Source organism: Pleurodeles waltl, chromosome 3_1 (assembly GCF_031143425.1).
Source record: "Pleurodeles waltl isolate 20211129_DDA chromosome 3_1, aPleWal1.hap1.20221129, whole genome shotgun sequence".
NCBI lineage: Eukaryota > Metazoa > Chordata > Amphibia > Caudata > Salamandridae > Pleurodeles > Pleurodeles waltl.
This window is the reverse complement of record NC_090440.1, coordinates 730,985,416-730,993,301: the sequence shown is the minus strand read 5'-3', so window position 1 is coordinate 730,993,301 and position 7,886 is coordinate 730,985,416.

The window sequence follows — 7,886 nt, the reverse complement described above, 5'->3', positions numbered from 1 at the left end:
CTGGCAGGGGTTGATGGCGTCTTCCCCTTCATGGCAGGTTGTAGGTGTTCCTTAGCCTTCCTGTCAGGAGTTGAGGGCTTCTTCCCATTCAAAGCAGGAGTCTTCAGGTTCCTTCCCCTTCTTGGCTGGAGGTGCAGACTCCTTCCCCTTCTTGGCTGGAGGTGTAGGCTCCTTCCCCTCCTTGGCTTGAGGTGCAGGCTTCTTTCCCTTCTTGCCTGGAGCTCTGGTATCCTTCCCACCATTACTAGGTGGTGGCACCACTGTCCGGGTGGACTGTTTGGCTGAGGTGCTGGGCTGGGTCGTTGGGACCCTGCTCTTACGGGCAGGACGGGGGGAGGGAAGAGGTCAAGTTGGGCAAGGAAAAGCTTCTTAGGGATGGTGGGTGGGAGGAGGGAGGAGGGATGGGAGTGGAGGTTGAGGGAGTGATTGTAGGAGGTGTATGTCTGCTGGATTTGGGTGCAGGTGCATGGGCAGTATGTTGATATGAGCTGGATGGCTGTTGGGTGTGTGAGTGCTTGCGTTTGTGTCCTTTAGGAGGGGGGACAGACAGGGTGGGAGAGGACACAGGGGACGGGTGCATGGATGTTGTGGAGGTGTCTGCTGGTGAGGTGTGTGTTCTGCTTGGTGTGGTGATGCTGGTGGTGAATGTTGGTGCAGTGCATGCATGTGTGAGTGTGGACGTGACTGGGAGGTAGGTGGGGCAGGAGGAGGGCGGAGACAGTGGAGGCAGTGGAGGTTGTTGTGTTTGCAACTGTCTCGTTTTTGCGTGAGTGCTTGTGGGATGAAGTGTGGTGCCTTTGCTTGTCTGTGCCACTCTTGGGTGTTGTCTTGTGTGCATGCTCATCAGTAGGTGTGCATGGGATGGGTTGGGGTTGAGGAGACCGGGACTGGGAAGTGGTAGTTGGAGGAGGGACGGTAGAAACAGGGATAATGGCTGCCAACAGAGAGGATGCCAGAGCCTGAATCGATCTCTGTTGGGCCCCCAATCCACTGTGGATGCCCTCCATTGCTGCATCTGGGATGCCAGCCCCTGGATGGCATTCACAATGGTTGACTGCCCTACAGAGATGTATCTCAGGAGGTCAATAGCCTCCTCAGTCAGGGCAGCAGGGCTCACTGGAGCAGGGTCTGAGGTGCCTTGGGTGAAGGAGATGCCCACCCTGCTGGGTGAGCGGGCACAGGCAACTCACTGAGGGGCTACTGGGAGGGCGGTGCTGGTATGGGGGTGGCGGCTGTATCTGCAGCTGGGGTGCTCACAGAGGTGTCTGCCACCACCAGGGAGCTCCCATCGAAGGAGGCATCTGAGTCTGTGTTGTCAACTCCTGCCTCCGCCGTGATGCTCCCCTCGCCCTCCGTCCCCCTGGTTCCCTCGGCGGTGGTGGACTCTGCCTCTTGGGTCCTGTAGGATGCCGCTCCCTCTGTCACTGGAGCCCCTGCTTCTCCGCCAGATGATGCTAATGCACACAAGAACAAAAAAAGGGGAGAGAGAAAAAGGAAACACTGGGTCAATGACTGCACCAACTCCACAGTTGGCACACAAAGCACTGTCACACACAGGGATCAGACTTAAGCATTATGTATTGCACTGCCAGTGATATGGCTAGATGCTAAGGCAAGATGAGGGCCACACACGGCCAACTGCATCCCTCCTATTACCCACAAAGCCCTGCCTGAAGTGGAATTCTAACAAGCTAGGTTACCTGCATATGCCCTACACCTATTACCCTAGAGTTGCTGCAATGTCTGGCCTGGCCTTAGGGGCAACCACTAACTCACATTCACCAACTGGATCCACCCCACCTGTCAATTTGTGGGATAATACCCACTATAGTCACCTCCTTGTGACTGCTGTGATTCCCTCAAGTGCCCAACCAGCTCTGGGTAGGCCACCGACAGTATGCGGGCCATCAGGGGGGGTCAGGTTCTGAGGGGCACCCCTTCTTCGTTGGGAGGCCATCCCCAGCTGGGCCTCGACGTTCTTCCGTGCCCAGCATCTCAGGTCCTCCCACCGCTTCCGACAATGGGTGCTCCGCCTGCCATAGACCCCCAGGGTCCGCAGGTCTTTGGCGATGGCATGCCACAATCCCTTCTTTTGATGGGTACTGGCCTGCAGAGGCAATACAGACAGGAGAACACATTAAACAAACAGTCCAGCCTGTCACACAAATGGCCCACCATTCCCGTTTCCATCACCACTGGTACACACATCGCCTGGTGCACACCATGTACACCACCACAAGACATTCCCCCACCCCGATGACACGATGCTTGCACACACATCTCAATGCATCCTTCCCACATGCATCGTGCCTAATGTGTGCTCACCTGTTGGTCTGGAGGCCCATACAGCAGTCCGTATTGGGGAAGGACCCCATCCACCAGTCGTTCCAACTCCTCCAAAGTGAAGGACATGGCCCTTTCCCGGGTCACACGGGCCATGGTGGGTTCCAGACACAGGTCACAGCAGCACAGACAGTGTAGGTGTCCTCCTGTTGAAGGTCAGGAAACAAGTGAGGAATCAGAAAGAAAATGACGGTCACGTCTGCGGTGGTGTACACCGTCACCGCCGGCGCAGATCCCCATTGGCCACTGTACTCCATAGAGCCCCATATTATCCAAAGAGGAATTGCACAGCGGTGCAAGACCGCCTTCCGCTATGACGCCCAACGTCAGCAGAGCCACCTAACTTCCACCTGTCCCTACATACAGGACAGGCGGTCGCCATTTTGGGGGGGACATCGATCATATCGACATTAACTGCATCACAGATTAGACTGGCACATACCTCGCCATTAACACTGTCCCATTACATAAATGCACCATGGACACTGAAGTTGTGGTTCCATTGTTCCAATTGTGACAGCCTTCTCACTCTTTTGTCCCTTAGATACCTACTGCTGCTGATGAATAATAGGTGGAGACATACCCCCGTGTACAGATCCCTCGTGGACTTGGCTACACTGGAGGACAGGCACATTATACTCACCTATAGACTGGACAGAGGCACAATCACAGAGCTGTCTGCCCAATTGGAGCCAGACCTGATCATTGAGAGGATCATCGGGCTCCTGAAGGTCAGGTTCAGGTGCCTCCATCTGACAGGTGGATCCCTGTACTGCTCACCCGAGAAGGTCTGCCAGATAGTAGTGGCATGCTGCATGTTGTACAAACTGGCCCTCAGACGCCATGTACCTTTTCTGCAGGAGGAGGAGACTGGAGGTGCCCCTGTGGCAGCAGTAGACCCTGAGGACAGTGAGGATAAAGAGGCTGAGGATGAGGACAACAGAACATCAGTTATCTGTCAATACTTCCAATGACACACAGGCGAGACAGAGCTCCTGACCATTCCTCTGACTATTGGTGTATTCTGTGTGGCTGTAGCCTAATGGCATTAACTTCCCTTGCGTCTCAACTTACTGTCACCTATGGCGTGTCATTTTACAGATGTTGGTGATATAACAACTATGTACTGATGTGATGACTACAGACAGCTACAGGTAATTATTTCTATGCTCTCACAGTGTTCAGATCATTTGCACTAGATGTAACTGTTTCCATAAATGCACGTTTTCAAAACATAAAACACTGGTGGTCAAGTTGGGTTCATGGGTGTTTATTGTAGTCCTATGAAATTGAGGAGAAAATGCAATGGAATGGGGTGATGATGGAGGAGAGTCCAGTGTATTGTTCCAGTCTGTTTGTAGCACAGGTCCATTGTCCAAGTGGCCATCCATAGGAAGGGGAGCAAAGGCAGTTCAAAGTGGACAAGGTGACTGTGGGACACAAGGGGGACAATCAGGAGAGTCTCATTTCCTGGCGGGGGTCTTGGCAAGTGTCTCTGACTCTGTCTGGTTCGCAGGGAACATTTGCGGGGTGGTTCACCGTCTCCAGGGGGAGGAGTGCTGGTGGCCTGTTGCTCCGGAGGCGGGGCCTCCAGGCCACTAGCGGCAGCGGAAGTGGAGGGCTGTTCAGATGACTGACTAGTGGCAGGTGCCCGCTGGTGTGACACTGCCTCCCTCATAATGTTGGCCATGTCTGCCAGCACCCCTGCTATGGAGATCAGGGTGGTGTTAATGGCCTGCAAGTCCTCCCTGATCCCCTGATACTGTCCCTCCTGCAGCCTCCTGTTCTCCTGCACATTGTCAAGGATCTGACCCATCGTGTCCTGGGAATGTTGGTAGGCTCCCAGGATCTCAGAGAGTGCCTCCTGGAGAGTTGGTTCCCTGGTCCTGTCCTCCCCCTGGCACACAGCAGTCCTCCCAGTGTCCCTTATGGCCTGTGCCTCTGTCCCCTGAACGGTGTGCCCACTGTTCCCAGGTCCATGATTGTCTTGGGTATGAAGTGTGGACTGGGGTCCCTGTACAATTGGGCACACTGCTGATTGACGTGTCCTAGGGACAGAGGTGTGGGTACACTGGGTGGGTGCTGTGGTATTGGATACTGATGGGGGAGGCTCTGTGGTGGACTGTGAGTGGGCTGGGGTGACCAGCTGTCCAGTGGTCCCTGTTGGGCCAGGTTGTTGGTCCAGATCCTGAAGTCCAGAGTTACTGTCATCACTGGGGGCATCTTCTGTTGGGGGACTGGATAGTCGTGGCACCTTCTCTCCACTGACATAGGGTGGGGTACCTGTCGGGATGTATGTGATGTATTATGCTTCATGTCTGTGACATATTGTACATCACTATCTTCCCCTCTATTGTTGGTGTTGCCCTGCCACCTTTTGCTTGTATATGGTGATGTATTGAGGGATTGTTAGTTTTCCTATGCTGTGCATGCTATAGTGATGGGTGTCCATGTAGGGCTGGGAGGGCTGCGTTGGTATAGCATGCAGGGCTTGGCATTAGGGTTAGTCATATGTGTAGGTGCAGTATGTGGGATGTGGTGGAGTGATGCGAGTGAGGGTGAGGGTGGGAGATGGCATCCAGGTATGGGGGGTGATAAGTGGTAAATGTTGATTTACCAGTGTCCAGTCCTCTGGCTACTCCAGCAAGTCCCTCAGGATGAAGTAATGCCAAGGCTTGCTCCTCCCATGCTGTGAGCTGTGGGGGAGGAGGTGGGTGCCCACCACCAGTCCTCTGTATGGCGAGCTGGTGCCTTGCTGCTATGGAATGTACCTTCCCCCGTAGGTTGTTCCACCTCTTCCTGATGTTGTCCCTTGTTCTTGGATGTTGTCCCACGGCGTTCACCCTGTCCACGATTCACCGCCATAGCTCCATCTTCCTTGCAATGGATATTTGCAGGACCTATGCTCCAAAGAGCGGTGGCTCTATCCTGACAATTTCCTCCACCATGACCCTTAAGTCCTCATCAGTGAAACGGTGGTGCCTTTGTGAGGACATGGGTGTTGTGTGGTGTGTGTTGATGAGAGTGTGTTGAGTAATGTGGTGGGGTGTTTGATGTGGGGTGCATAAGGGATGTATGGGTGTAAGTGGTGTGTGTGTCTAGTTGTCGCAGTGGTCTTGGTGTCAGTCTGGTGGCAATAATTTGTATTCGTAACGGGTTGTGGGTAATGTGGGTGTGTGTTTTATATTGCTGTGGGTGCGGTTTGTGTTTGAGTGTCAGTGTGTGTTTTGAGTATTGGCCAATGAAGTGTTGTTTTGTATGTGGGTGTCCATTCTGAGCGCGGCGGTATGTACCGCCAATGGTTTACCGCTGTTGAATGTCGGCTGTGGTGATTCGTGGTTCATAATGTGTTGGGCGTTGTTTTGTTGGTTTAACCATATGGGTGTTGGGACCACCACTTTTCCACTTACCTCTGGGCTGGCAGATTTGTGTATGTGGCTGTATTCTGTCGGATTGGTTTGTGTGTGTCATAATATGGCAAACGGATATTCGCCACCGTGGCGGTATATTGGCGGCCGTCACCGCGGCGGTAAGCGGGATTTACCACCAATGTCATTATGAGGGCCATAGTCCTTTTAACATTAGTGAAGTTTTCCAAGTGGGAGCCATGTTTACAATGTCCACTCAGCAATTATTCTTTTGTTTTCAAGAAACAAAACCCCAAAGTGGAAGTTTGCTTCTTCTTCTTCAAAAAAGAAATAATAGCCTCACTGCTCAGGGAATGCACTTGTGCAAGTGGGCTATAGGCAAGGAAAACAAGCGACAGCCGTCCTCCTCTAAATAAGGTTGTAAAAGAGCTTTTCCTTTACAGAAAATATGAAAGATTAAACATGAGCCGAATGGAGTGTCACAAAACAGTTGAAGGAGATCTCTGGCTTTTCCTGGGTGCAGATGTATGTCTTAGGAATTCACAAATGTCACTATTGGATGCCTTCAGACCTGTGAAAGACACAAATTTTTAGGAGTACATCTGAAAAACGTTTGTCAACTCAATATTTGCATAAACAAATATGCACATATTTATTGGCCCATGCTAATTACGGGCTTGCTAACAATTTAATTCTTTTTTTCAGGAGAAAATATTTTTCTGCATGGAGAAACCCTTTCCTTTATGCACCCTAACCAATTTTAAGAGGGTTACTTACCTTCTCAAACTGGAAAAGAGATTTACTTCTGTTTTTATCACGAATGGGATTCCGATCTTTCCAGGGTTGGAGTGGGTCAGACAGGATTTTGTGAATCTTCACAAATGTGTAAGTTCGAGAGTGTGTACAGAGTCATGAGAGATTCTAGTCCTAGGACATATACTCTAGACCCTCAGACTACACGTATTTATATAAAATCATCCTGTACATAACTTTGTGAAGACTTTGTGAATTGGGTCTTGGGATTTGCAAATTTCACTACGTGGCAAACACTGACACACTCTAGGCATGGATCTCTTCTCTGTGGTGATGGCCCTGTGTTATATTTTATTCAGAGTGGGTAGACAGAACTTTCCCATCCTGCTGTCAGGCACTTTGCCACCTGCACTTACTGCATTCATTTATTTAGGCAGGGCAGTGCAGGTGGCAAAATGACAGTCAGCAGGTAAGACGCAGTACAAATACTGCATACCTCTTAACAGATGAAAAACAGAATGTTATGTCTTCCTCCATTGGAATGCATAATGATAGGAGGCAATCTCTATATTTTTGGCAATAGTACAGAATACCAATACTGCTGGCATTACTACATCGTATAGTGATAATCTCAAACAAGTAGTAATTTATGATTCAGGTATTTTCTGAAAAGGCACCCAAGAATTTGGAAGACTAGGAATTTAATAGCACACCCCGTAAACCAAGTCCAATAATGACTTTGCAATTTAAAGGCAACACATGTTTGAGAAACAACAAAGTAGACTTAGTTGCCCGATCACCACACAAGAGGTCACACAAGCATTTAAGAACCTGCCACACAATAAGGCTCCAGGCCTCGAAGGCCTCACCTTAGAATACTATTCTAGATTTTCCACAATACTTGCACCCCGCCTAGTAGAAATGGATAAGGCTGCCTTCGAATTTAGAGAACTACCTCTCTTCTTGCGAGAGTACCTATTGGTCTCTATTCCTACGTCCAACCGAAACCCCTCGCTCTTGGAATCCTACCTGCCTATTGCCTTTCTGGGGGCCAACTATAAAAGCTCAAGGAAGATCCTTGCCAGCAGACATTCTCAATTTATTCCATCACCCATTCATGTAGATCAAAACAAGGTTTGTCCTAGGTCGCAACACCTCACAGAATATCTGGCGCCTCTTTCATATGTAGGATCAGACACCGGAATTGGAACGCCGCCTATTTTATATTTGACTGAGGATGGCGTTTGATATGCTTTTTTGGAAATATCTCTTCCAAGTGCTCAATCTCGTTTGGTGTTGGGAACCAATTACTTGTGTACACCTGGCTGCTCTATCGGAATCCAATGTCTTGAATTCAATTAGCCCCCATGTCTCAGATGCATTCCCAATAGGTCATGGCCCCAGGCAAGGCTGCCCACTTTC